The sequence below is a fragment of the Micropterus salmoides genome, unplaced genomic scaffold (genome assembly GCF_014851395.1).
Source record: "Micropterus salmoides isolate LMB-PRFRI ecotype aquatic unplaced genomic scaffold, ASM1485139v1 Ms_hic_scaffold_3, whole genome shotgun sequence".
Classification (NCBI taxonomy): domain Eukaryota; kingdom Metazoa; phylum Chordata; class Actinopteri; order Centrarchiformes; family Centrarchidae; genus Micropterus; species Micropterus salmoides.
In genome coordinates this window covers 880,869-894,681 of record NW_024042261.1, presented here as the reverse complement: position 1 = coordinate 894,681, position 13,813 = coordinate 880,869, and the positions used below count along the sequence as shown (strand labels likewise).

The following is a 13,813-nucleotide window of genomic DNA, read 5'->3' as shown; positions in this document are numbered from 1 at the left end:
TCATCGCAACCTTTGCAAAAGTATATTAATGTGAATTAGAGATCTGTTATAAGCCATAATGGGCAGAAATGGAATTTTTTTTAATTTTTAACAGGGGTTACAAGCAATTAGGCAAATTTGACAAAGTGGGAAACAGGACAAAACTGGGATTGTGCAAAGATAATTAAAAATGTGTGCACCAGTGTTTCTAAACAACAACCTCATATTGAACTCTGATGCTGAAATTTCCTCCCAGCTCACTATTGATTTCTAACGTGGCTTTCACACTTTCAGTTCATTTGGTCCAGATCAAAGAAAGAATTATTGCTTGTTTCACCAACAAACCAATAGCTGTAAACATGAAATTATACAGATAGACAGGCAAGTTGTTTGAACACTTCTGATGTCATTCTGCATCATCTTGCTGCTAATTAGCTTTAGCTAAGTACAGTGTTTCCAGTCACTGCAGTACAGGCCTGCACTCACATACTACTGAGGTCAAAGTGTTGAAGATTAGCAATAATCTACTTTATCTGAATAAATTACAGTCCCAATGATTTATAAGTATCCAGGAGCTGCTGCTCATTATTTCTAGCAGAAAAAAAACAAGAATATTAGCAAAGCAATGCAGGAAGAGGTGAGCGCAAGCAGAAAAACATCTGCACTGTAAGAAAGCCGGAAGTCAGCTTAGTATCATCAGATTGCAAATGGGCAGAATTGCAATAAATAATGGAAAACCGGTAGTGACGGGATGAAAAAGAAGCAGCTTGTATCACAATATTACTGGGGGATAACTGTGAGAACGCTTTGATATGCAAATTGTAATGGACTTCATGAACTATCAAAGTATACAGAGTAAGATGACCTCATTTTGACTTTGATCAGGGAAATTCCCAGCACTGATATGCTTAGGTGTTTATACTATGTTACCATGGTTACCAAAATATTTGCATTAATCTATACAGCTTCTTGACCAGTTCACAATAAGCAGACAGGTGGCTGTGGCTCAGGAGGTAGAGTGGTTGTCCACTAGTCAGAGGTTGGTGGTTCGTGTCCTTGAGCAAGATACTGAACCCAAACTTGCTTCCTGAATGCTGTGCCAAATGTTTATGAATCTGTTTGAATGTATTAGTTCCTTTCTGATGAGCCATCAGTGTATAAATGGGGTGAAAGTGACAAGTATTTTAGAAGTGCTCTGAGTAGTTGGAAGACCAGAATGGTGCTATATAAGTGTAGTCTGTTCCGTAGTATACTTATATACTACTGAAATCATGATAAATTACCATCATAAAATTCTGTGGTTGGTTGCACCAGAGTCCTGAAATGACACGGTGTGTGTGTGTAAACAAGCTAGCTTACCACACCCACAGCCTAACTGCACCTATACAATCACGTTAATTTAGGCTACATAATTTTATGTCTAGATATAATATTAGTAGAAAATTCAAGTAGAAAAACGACTTCATCGCTCAAGGCTCACCATGAAAATGCGAAGAGACATTTTTAAATGTAGCCTTGGACTGAATTCAGGCTAAAACAAGAAAGCAGCTTGAAAATAGGACAGGTGATAGGGGACATTCTGCTGTAGAGAAAGAAAATTGACATACATCACAGTACACGTAACATCACTCAGAGAGGCCATGATGATGATGAGGGATCCACTAAGCTGGGAAATCTAAGTGCACAGAATTACTGTGGAAACCTCTAAAGTGATCACTACAAGTGGATGATTCTTATAACCTATGGGTTTTTTTTCTATATTTCTCATGCAGAATGAAATGGACATCTTTGCTATTTACGGAATTTTATTGACTGTTTTACAGTAAAGCTGTATCAAAAGCTTTTCAAATTACTGTACAAATTAAATTAATGTACTGTATAAAATCCAATTACACTACACAGTAGGGGTAGGCAACCTTTTCTGTGATCAGTGCCAATATACAAAGATGAAGACATCCAGTGTGCCAGCAGCGTTTGTTAATGCACGTCATTTATTTTTAATTTATGCACTGATAGTTATTCAGATTTTAACTGAAGTTTGACCTTGTTAATAATAATAATAATAGAAATATAATAAATAGGGCTGTCTTGTTTGTACTTTTCTAATCAATTAATAGAATTAATCAAAATGAATCCCATAGATCAATATTTGCAATGCTAAGCATTTAAAATATTCTATTTCAAATAGATTGATAATAAACAAACTTATTTAGCTAAACATTTTTATTTCCCACACATTCGTAACCTTTTTTTCACAGTTCATATACAATAACAATGCCACAACATTTTTTAAATAAAAATGCTAATAGTATATTTGTGGTATTGAAGACCTTCAAGAAACCAAAGTTTGAATAAGCAAGTCACCACTGCACTCAACAAGACCAGGTCAAGCCTGAGCTGGAACACTTAAGACAGAGTATACTGCTAACTACCAACGTGTCACGTGTACAGTCAGAAGGCTAAAATAGTTACAAATGCCTCTTGTGCCAACATTTTTTCTTCTAAATTCACATTTTTCACCATATTTACCATCTCTGCTGCAATTGTCACACAAAACGGATCGAAAGTAAACTCCTTTCATCGGCGCTGTTGAGCCAATCAGATTACAACAAAAACGAGTGTTACAACCCAGCTCGTTAAGTTAGGGCAGTAACAAGTTATTTGGGATTGAAATGAAGGTGGTAAAGGACAACTGAATTTAGGTTAAAGTCAAATGTTTAATTAAATGATTTGTCTCAAGAAAACACAACAAAAGGAGGTTATATAGGTACTGACAAAAAAAGGAAACAAAAAAGGAAGGAAACAAGAAAATTGGAAAGGAAACAAGGAAACAAAAAAAATGTCCAAAGACAGCTCTCTACTCAAAAAAACACTGAAGAACAAAAGGAGGTCAGCACCTATATGCTCTACAAGAATGCAAAGTAACCAAACAGACAATGCTCAAACCAAAAGAGTGCCACTCACACTATGTGATTTACAAGGGTTCAAACTGACAGAAGCCGCTTAGGCAGGCAACCGACAGAAACAGGTGAATGCCAACACTCAAGAAATTCACTATTAACAAGGGTGCACAACCAACAACAAGGTCAACTGATCACTGGCTCACAGTCACCTGGAACTGCAGAGACACAAACTATTTGTAGTCCAGCTGGTTGATTGGCGAGTCCTGGTTGGCAGGTTCGGTCGGATCTTCGGCCACACCAATCACAGACGCCAGCAAACAGCAACCAGGAAGTGGGCGGTCCCAGGTCCAGAGGAACCAATCCTCAACAGGGACTCACAGTTGGGATTTGCATACCATTCAGAGAACTCCAGAACACAACTATTACTCTAAGGCAGCCAGCGGCGGCCGTACTACATGATTAATCCTATGTTAATAGATAAGGCTAACTGTTGTCTCAGATAGTTAGGTGTCAGGCTCTGGAGCAGCACATCTTATTCCAGTCATGGGTACGAATCTTGCAGCAGCGATAATTGGTTTCAACTTTAAACACCTTAATGATAACAAACTAAAGATGTCTACTAACTTAAAACACCAAAAGCATAGATTTTTTTTAAACAAATGCACTTTTCTATAAACAAATAATCAAATTGTGGCTTCATCTGTTACCTTCCTCTATAGCTCACTTGATAAGTGCACTGGTTTCTTGAGTATTGCTTTTCACACAGACCCAGGTTTGAATCCCACCTCCAGCAGCAGCGATAATTGCTTTAAACTTCAAACACATGTGTGCAGTTCACTTCCCGCTGACTTGCTGTGGTGTTTTTAAATTTGTATCTTAGTCTTTCTAAATGCAATCAGTGTTTAACAGTGTTAACAGTGGACTGGACCTCAAATCAAATATAGGCTAAACAGTGGTGTGCCAGGAATGTTTGGTCATTGAGCGCCCTCTGTTGGTGCTTTGGAGGCATTTCATGTCCATGAAACAAGAGCAATAGAGAAAGTTAAAATAACTTCTTAACTGGTGTAGTGCAGTGGTTAAGTGCTTGCCCTGCAGATTCCAAGATTGATAGTTCAAATCCTGTTCATGGCATATTGACCCTAAAACAGAACTGAAGAAATACTTCCATATAATTTTTGTTCTTGAAACCTTACAAAACTTTGCACACACACCAGGCAAGTCAACAACCAACAGGAAGTCAGCCATATTTGGGGATTTATATACTCCTCCTAGAGAATTAGTCAGATTGACTTCAAAGTTTTGCTGTACAGTCTTATCCTATCGATGATTACACGTAATACAAATGGTCGATCCGGGGCAGCCCGGGGCGTGGAGTGGAATATCAATGATTTGCCACGAAACAGGAAGTTGTTATAACTTAAGTGTACATGTGTACATTTATGTGATTGATAATGATCTCACCCCCACACATCTACATGCCAAAATTCAGTTATAGTCATAGTGCCACCTACTGGCAACAGGAAGTATGCCCTGTGTGACACTCATCATGTTTCACACATGAGGTACTATGACATAACATATCGTTACTGCTCTTTTGCACCACATAGAGGATACAGGAAGTGACTTTTAAGTATTTTGAGCAGAGTCCAAAGTGCATGACAATTCAGAGCAACACTATCTGATGCGCTTCACGTGCGAGGGCCCGTCCAACGCTGATTGCTGTTTAATATTTAACTGAATAAGTCTGTAGCATCTGATTCTTTTACCAGTAGGTAGCGCTAGAGGATTAAAAAAATTGCTGATGTAGCAGTACTTTTCAGCAGCAGCGGTAGCAGTCACAGCTGACAGCTGACAGCTCTCACATATATTTACTTTGGTAAATACCCATTCTAGTTCTGTTTTAAATTCTCCCACTTTTGCTTTACTTTGCTGGCATTTTATCCCCCAGGGAGTGCTCCTTGACAAACTCTCATCAATAAAAAGGTAGTTATTTTCATGAAATTACAAAGAACCATTGAAATATAACACTATTATAACACAACTACCTTGCAAGCAAGTTAACATTTACTTATTGAAATCCTTTTTGGGAAGCATTTTGCCATCCGCTGAACATGACTTCATTGGTGGTTCACCGGGGGTCCTCCTCTGTCCCTACTAACAAAAATGAATTAAGGTTAGATTTAACTTATGTATGTCTTGTTTTCTTATTGACAGCTTGCTAAGGTTAATGTTGCTGTCTTCCAGACCTTTTGATCATTCACTGAAAAAAGTCAAAGACTCATTTAGTTATGTCAACTTACTTCTTTTTAACTCAAATAGTTCTGACAAGTTTTGAATTTTGAACTCAACTGTATGAGTTTTAGAAAGTTAAACTTGCATTAATTCATTGTGTTGACTATTTGAGACTTTTGTCGTGTTGATTGAACTTGCTCATGTAAGTTATTAGTTTAAAAAAAGGCGAGAGAGCAGGGATGGGAGCAAGAGAAAAAAAAAATTTCCTAGGTCTTTTGAGTTTGAGATAAACTAATTATTAGGGTTTAGCGAGTACTCGGTTGAAACGAGTATTCAGTACAGATACTTTTCACGAGTATCATCAGAGTAAAATGTGTCAATATCTGTTTTGTTATAAACTATAAATATAGGAACCTTTTTTAAAAAATCAATTACTATTGTGATCAAAAACATTGCTCTGAAGCTCAATTCTGAGGCTGTTCTATAAATAGTTCTAATAAATATAGCAAGTTCTGATACCAATTTCAACCTAGAATAATTTCCAGTTAGTCCCGTCCACTTCTAGATTAAGCCCCACCCATTCTGAGTATGGATACAGAAAATTTTATTTATTGAACAGATGCAGATAGTTGTGTACTTGCTCATCCATACTAATTATACACTGCAGATAAGTCATATGTTCAAATTCCAACCAAAATGTAGACACTTCTGTGGTAAACAAGAGTCGTGCCACCGGTGGAAAGGGTTCCTGACAACGGCCTTAAGACCCTTTCAGAAAGGAGGTGATTGCTGCTGCTATTTTGCATTGCTCAGTGTACCAACAAACTGCCTAGCCATGTTGCAAGCTGTTGTTGTGGTCTGTCTGCAAAACCATTTTATGTTTAAACTGAAACAAATTAGGAAATTAAATCCCTTGAAATGGAAAGTACTATTAATTTGGTTAAGTTATTTTAACTTAAAATTATGAGTTAGAGTAACTCCAAGTATGAAGTTGAATTTATAAAAAACGACATTGACTGGGGGGAACTAGAACACTGTAGTTTTATCAATGTTATAAACTTGAATTTATGAGTTGAAAATTGGCAATCTTCTAGTTGAGTTAACTTGCATTTTCAAGGCAGCAGGTGAGGTGATCCTAACTTACAAATGTGAGTTGAAAGGATATAGAATTGTATGTTTCTTTGGCAAGAGAAAGGAAGTTGTAATGTAACATATAGTTGTTTTAAATTGCAGTATTAAGTTCAAACAAGAAATGATCTTTAATTAAGTAAATTATATATTGTCATATGAGTTGAAATAAAGCTTTTCTTAAAGTTGAGTTTACTCACCTCTTTAAGGCAGCAACTAACTAAGTTTTTAAGTTGAACCACCTTGATCATTTTTACAGTGTTAAATTTTATTCTGGATTTTACAGGGAGCCAGTGCCAGAGTCCTTTGTCTAATGCAATTAGTGGGTCATTTTTCACTAGTGCTGCCTCATGCCTCAGTATTTCTAAAATATTGGTTATGGCCCTGCGTCCGAATGGTACGGAAGCCCAGAACAGCCATGCTTGCAATTTTTGTTAATGCTGTTACATCAAGATTCAGATTCATTCTTTATTGTCCTCAGTGGAGGAAATTTGTTTTCAGTCTGTACAACGAGCACCTTCAACATGAATACCACACACCACCCATTGTTCAAAAACAATGTAAACATTGTCTCGAGCGATAACAAGATCATTATAGACAACTAATGAAGTTAACAATCACAGCAGGATCACTGAAGTGTACTCGCCAGTGAAGATACAGCGGGGCAAGGACTAAACAATTATCTTTAACAGAAAGACATAAGTTCTGAAAGAAAGGCAAGTTCTGTCTGTGTTAGACTTGACTAAAGTACAGTCAGATATGTTGATCAGTAATGGGTACTCCTTGATCTGACATTTCAGCTTAAATCAGTTGTTGTCAAGACGCCATCTATGTATGCTGGCATGGCACTCCTGATCTCTGATAAACATAAGTAATAAGTGAAAACAACCACGGCTGAATTTGGGCCGGATCCTGCAGTAACAGGATCTGGGTATGTAACAGGGTGTGTATGTAGGTGTGGTACTGTACACAGTACTGACACACAGGGGAGGAGATTGATAGAAAGACAGAACACGTCATTTAGTTTGGTTTCTTAGCCTGATACCTTTTTGTGGCTGTAAATAGAATTTTCTGCCCCAACTGATGAAATGAACAGGGAAGTGAAGGGGGGGAGAGAGAGAGACATAGCTCCCCCTGCTGATAAATGTAAATAAATAATGTTTTGTTTCTGATGACAGTTTAGGTCAGCTATCACCTAGGCATTGTCCAATATACTGAAGGCACTGTGGATTTCTGATGCACTCCCTGACTGAAGACACAAAATCCAAGAATTGAGAATAGCCTCATCTCTGTGGTTGTTCAAACCAACAAGAACTAATGTTACCTCGCAATGCTAAAACACACGCTCCACTTTGATGGTGAGTAAAAAGCTCACAACTCTGCCTAGATAGCTAGGTGGTGGTGGTGGTGGGGTCATTCAGAGAGTCAATCAGGAGCTGGTATGCCAGTGGCAGGTAAATCAGCCTATGCTCTCTACCACCCCACCTTATTCTCCTCCTGTGTTGTTGCAAAGTTTCAGAGCAACAGAGATGCAGAGTGTCCCCATTCCCAAAGCAACTCAATCCTGCCTGCACATGCACGGTGTGAGAGAGAGGGGGCGGGGATAGCTACGTTTGCCGCAGATTCAGTGGTTGTATGAGCTCCTAATGTTTATTCATTTTAAATATTTTGGCAGTAGGTAGGCAGCAGACTAAACCACTGTGAGGCATATGAGGGGTGTAGGCTGGTTCCCTACCATCTCTACCAAATTCTACACCCATGGTTGCTGTTCTAACTAACAGGAGCTAAGTGGCTAAATTGACCCTTCACTAAGCCCCGCCCCCCTTAGTTACTGTTGCTAAGTCCGCCAAACTGTTGGCATTGCCACTGTCTATTACTGCACTCCCTGGAGAAATATTGTCAAATTTGTTGGAAAAAGCGATCTCACAAAGAAGCAGACACTTTTGCAGTTGCATTATACATTTGAAGGTTGTATTGAGGCTGTCAAACTGACTCAAACTGACTCAAATGGAACTGAAAAAAATGAAAGATTGAAGCTAAAGCCTAAAGTTACTGATCACACAGTACAAGTGAACCTCTGCATCCCCCGACTATTGAGACAAAAGACAACGATTGACAACTTTGCTTAACAAAGGGTCAGTTGGCTTGTGAACTTTAGAGAGGCAGGGGTACCTGATTGGCTGAAAGGTGAGAACAGCACTGTCAAGAAAAGTGACATATGATGAAATAAAACTTGACATCAAATGTGTTATAGGGAAAAATACCCTAAAGACATAAAAACAGACTTTTAGGCCAACTATAAGTTAATATTCACTTTTTCCCCACCAGAATGAGATCCCTGGCAATGTGGAGACTGAAAGAGCATTTAGATCGGCAGAGACAAGAGCTGACTGAATAAATAGCCTACTACCAGAGATGGGGACTCAAGTTTGAGACTCGGACTCGAGTCCGACTTAAGTAGCACACACAGTCACTTCAAACTCGACTTGAGACTCGTCTTCAAAAGACTTCAGACTGGACTTGGACTCGAGGTGCGGGACTCGTTTATGTTTTAGGAAACGTTTGATGAGATTTCTGTTATTCCCCTCCCTACAACCTGCCTACGTAACACGTAGTATCAGCTACGCGCGGCCACATGTGAGAGAGGACAACAAACAGCGGCAGCTGCTGAGCCATTCATCGTAAACTTTGGCCTTAAAACTTCATACAACAAGACCCAAACAAAGAAGCACTGAACGCAAAATAGGTTAGTAATCTGATGTTAGTGAACATGTTTAGCTCAGCATTGGCGATCTAACGTTAGCTTGCTTCTTGCTTCAGCTACGACCTGCGAGAGGTTAACTCCGACTGTCATTCGTTATGAAAAGATGAATGAGCATTTGTTACTTGCCAAACTTCTGGCAGTCGATTAACGTAATCATTTACATCCCGCTGGCTGCCATCACGCTAATTATTATGGTCGGCTGCAAATAGGTTACAGTTTTTTGTTGATCATATAACATTACAGTTTTATTTAACATTAGTTAACATTACACTGGGTTTGAGAGTCTGGGGGTGTGTTGACTTACAGTAGTTAATAAGCTGTCATTAACTGCATTGCACATTACATAGTTGTGCTCTGTAAGTGAAAAACAGGTTACAGTTTACAGTCCTTATAGCTATGCAGTTTTATAAGCAGCCTGGTTTGAACGCAGCAGGTGATGCAGCATTCATTAGAACCACCAGTGACTTGAGGCTTGACTTGGACTCTAGCTCAGAGACTTGTGAGCATCTCTGCCTACTATATGAAAAATGTAATTAATTAAACAATCAATAGAAACGTTCGTTGTTTTTTCTTTTCACTTTAATTTAGTTGTATCATTAGCTATTTTTTCTGTTTTTTATATTCTGCTTACTTTATTTATGTTTATGTTATGTTTTTTCAGGTATTTTTCAATATTTTATCTTATTTTTGACCAGTAGTCTTGTGGCGTATTTGCAAGGCTAAAACCCTGCAAATCCGTGTGTTTTCAACAAATCAAGGAAATAGGAATACCCTTCGCACACACACACACACACAAACACACACTCTCTCTCTCTCTCTCTCCCTCACTCACACGCACACACACAGTGGGCGTTGCTTTCCTCCCGCTGGAGTAAATAGAGGCGGCGCTGCACCGCCACGGACAGGGAATGGCCGCGTCTGCGCTCCGACACCGGCTGACACGTTGCGGTCTGCTCCATCACTTCACTGCTCCGGACTGCGCGTATCACAGGCTGCGGGAGTAGAGACGGATTACATGCTACAGGTCAGTAGGTCTCCCTGGACTCTTTAACACTTTTTTTTTCTGGGGCTGGTGTGTTTGTGATATTGTGGAGCATCCAGACTGGGTAACTGGGGGTGTAATTTGGCCGCTGCGAGCCACAGGTGTGCTGAGAAAGATCCGTGTCCGTGCTTGCGGTTTCGGCGTGGTTAGCGCGTGCCGCTGTGGACTCACAGCTGTCACTGCGGACTGAAGAGGCTCACGGTCCGTATACATCATGTCAGCCTGTGTGTGCAGGCTGGAATGTTGAACGCGCGCCGCCAGTCCTGCCACGATTGTAGGGGCAAAGGTAAGTGGACTCTCGGTCAGTGCGCTGATGCTCCGTTTGCAGCACACGGTCTTTGAATTCCCGTCTTTAACTAACGCTTCATCTCACCGTGCGTGCGGCTGAATTCTGAAATGCAAACATTATCCTACTGTAAATAAAGTATGTAGCTGGTGTCTGCTGAGGCGCGCTGTCTCCACCAGGATAACAGTGAGGGCAGACCGGTGTTCTGCGTCGCTCCACCTCAAGATGCTGCCAGAACTCTGCTTTTCATTTGCGTGCAGAGATAAGACACATGTAGGTAGGCTGATGGATATTGTTAAAGTGGGTGGGATCTTGAACAAAGAAAGAAACTATGGCAAGAATATAACATGGGCATTTCCACCCAGCTGCTGTTCACCACCTGCAACAGCCATTTGCAGGTTTCACTTCTCTTGAGTCTATGGATGGCGCACATTGTTCAGGGGTATAGTTCCACACTGCCTCTACTCCAGAGGAAACAAGTGCACTGTGCTCTCCAGTCTCCATCAGACAGGTTAGTTGCCCATTTTCCTTCTTCATATCTGTAGGGGTGATGATTATCAGCTGTGTTGTCTGTGCAGATCTTTGTACTTCAGGCCTGTAACCATATTTTTTGAAATACTGAAGTCAATGGTTGAAATTCCAAACCAGCCTTATATTTTTCTTTCTCCACATTTTCTATATGCATTTTCTATGAATAAAACTTTGTGAATTTCCTGTAAATTCAACTCCCTACATGATTGTGTAGATGGCGTTTCAAAGCATTCCCCACAATACCTGAATATATCTGTAGTAGTGAAAGACTGGGATTTTTTTTGGGGGGGGTTAACACAGTAAAATTGAACCCTTTTCACTTGAGAGATATCAATATCAGTCTTAACAACTCAAATGGATAATTTGTGTGTAACTGTACTATAATTCCTCAATATCAACACTGTTGGGCTTTCTAAATACCCTGGTATACTGTGACACTACCCTGGCCTAACAAAATAACTCTACAGTTGCCGAGCCCGGTATTAAACTCTCTTGATGTCTGTACTTCACTGTGACATTCTGACGATGTTTGTCAGTTATTTGATACTACTTACTTGCCTAGTGCCTAACATGGCCTTGCACTGCCTTTTTAAACACTACTCCTTAGGCAGCTGACAGTGAGTCTGTGTTTGTGACTGCAAAATGTGGAGATCAAGTGGAATTTGTGCTTGGGCTGATGATCCGATGATGCCTCGGAGTTGTCTGGGGCTGACCGCTGCCTTCCTGTGTTCCCTTATCACCTTCAGTGTCCTCCAGAGAGGATGACATGATGATTATGAGGAGAGTAGCCGTATAACAAAGAATAAGAGGAGGAGGAGGAGGAGAAGGAGGAGGACATTCTTGTGGACAACAATTTGTGTCTAAGTGACCTGCTCTATAAAAAATGAAGGTTACACAACCAGTTGAGGCTAAAATAATACTAGCAAGAATAGCTTATCGGGTGGGTGGTGGTGATGATATGATGAAAGCAGAATATGAAAGTGTTGGACAATCTTGAAAACGAACTGGGGGACATCTCTCTCTGACAAATATACACGCTGCTGCCAGAACTGTTGTGTAACTGGCTGTGTGTGTGTGTGTGTGTGTGTGTGTGTGGGGGGGGGGGGGGGGGGGGGGGGCTGTTTTGAGGATGAGGGATTCCTTTTCTTATTATAGGCTTGCATAAATTATGACTCTGCAACTGTTAGCTGTTAAGATAATTTAAACTGGTAATGGGAAGATTTGTGTTTAAACTCATTTTCTGGATCACTGATAGAACTGAGTGGTGATTCAACTTAATCCATTTCATGAAAGCTTTGACATGTGTTGCATTACACACTGAGCGAAGTAGACTTCCCAAACCTACCACAAATTACTCTTGGGGCACAACATTTTGTGTCTCTGAATCTTTTTAATATGGCAGGGTATTTAGTATGAGTGATGTAAATGAGCAAAGTTGCGGTTGAGTTAGAAAGCACTGCCGCTAATTAAGGCCTGATGTTAGGCTGTTACAGATGCTTCTTTAACATGTCTGACTGAAATGAAGCACAAAAGAATGTGAAGGTTCTCTGCTATTTAATCTGAAACACTGGTTGGAAAAAAACAGGAACTGCAGTTACGCAGTTGCAAGAAAGAGAGAGTATTGGGGAGAAAATAGCAGTAAAATAATTCTGCTGGCTTAAAGAAGAGTATGGAATGAGTGGAAGCCTGTAAAATGTTCTCTGCAAATCCCAGAGTGCCTGTTGCACAGGAGGTGACTCCTTCTTGTTTGTTTAGAATAATGACTGTGTAGTTGGCATGAGTAATGATTAAGACAGTGACATAACTGAAAGAGCGAACAGCTCCACCACCACCTACAAAAAATTCAAAATTATTCTATTGGGATTTCTACACTAAAATGAACATTTTTTGATTTACTATATGTAAGGTTAAATGTGTTGCTTGTAATGATAAACCCACAAAGGCTATTGTTTTGGTTTTACAGTCCACAACATCACTATTTTCAGCCTGAGTTCTCCCCATCTACCTGATGTCCTTCAGCAGCATGCAGCTGATGCAGAGAAAGTTAGCTAGATGTGTATTAGGGCAACTGCTTGCTAACAGAGCTATTCCTCTATGACCCTTGAATGAATACTTTTTTGTGTTTTTTTTTTTTTTTAGGAAAGGGGCATGTACTCTTGGTTTCTGTAAAACATTTAGCAACACTTTTAAGCATCGCAAGTGGACAAGCAAAATTTACAAGGGACTACTACATACTCTAAAATCCACACCACCTTTATCTTTTGACCTTTCTTGTGTTGTCTATTGAATGCAATAATTTTCCAACATAAGGAAGACTACTCCAACTACTACTCTTGGCAGAGAAAAAGCTTACTTTCCAATGTAGGCTGGAGTTTCCACGAACACGTCCACACAGAGAGCTGCCACCGTGGATGACTAGGCCAACAGCCAAAGGCTACAGTTTACTTGAGGAAATCATCAGCTCTCTAACCTCAATTCAAAATGAGGATATTTTTCTCTCCCCTCTGGTCAGGCATGTCAGCTGCAGACTACTCTCTGCTTTCTCCTCTGCTCTGCTTTGGAGAATTATAGCTCCATATTTGTAGATGAAGTTACTTAGATGGAATCTAGTGATATATTTTTGACCCATCCATCAACTCCTTAATGGGCTGTGAAATTGTTGTTAACAGTTGTTTTCCTGCCTGTACTCGCTTCCCTGCAACAGAAGTTGGGTCAACCTGACTTCAACCCTTCTCCCCCTTCCATTGCATGTTCTTTAATTAATGAAATATAACAAAAATGAGGAGCTTGCATGGATAACTGGGTGTAACTTGATTCCATGCACTGCCAGGGCAGCTGCTCATGCTTAGTGTGCGAGTCTGTTATTTTTGTGGATTGTTGTAATCCAGACAGACAAAAACGAGACAGATCTCTACCTCCACCTGCATGTCCGTGCCACAGCAGCCTCT

The 13,813-nt window shown here is 40.0% G+C and overlaps 1 protein-coding gene across 2 annotated transcripts in view; it reads left to right on the top strand.

Moving 5' to 3' along the window:
• The first annotated feature begins 9,891 nt into the window (after positions 1 to 9,891).
• Positions 9,892 to 13,813, top strand: part of LOC119882333 (cell migration inducing hyaluronidase 1) — a 206,035-nt gene continuing 202,113 nt past the window's right edge. Inside the window, exon 1 of one of the 2 annotated variants that reach the window (XM_038692341.1) lies at positions 9,892 to 10,030. The gene's annotated coding sequence lies outside the window, so the exon portion shown is untranslated. Of the gene's footprint in view, positions 10,031 to 10,686; positions 10,846 to 13,813 lie in introns of those variants that run through there. The other variant, XM_038692342.1, reaches the window with a different exon arrangement.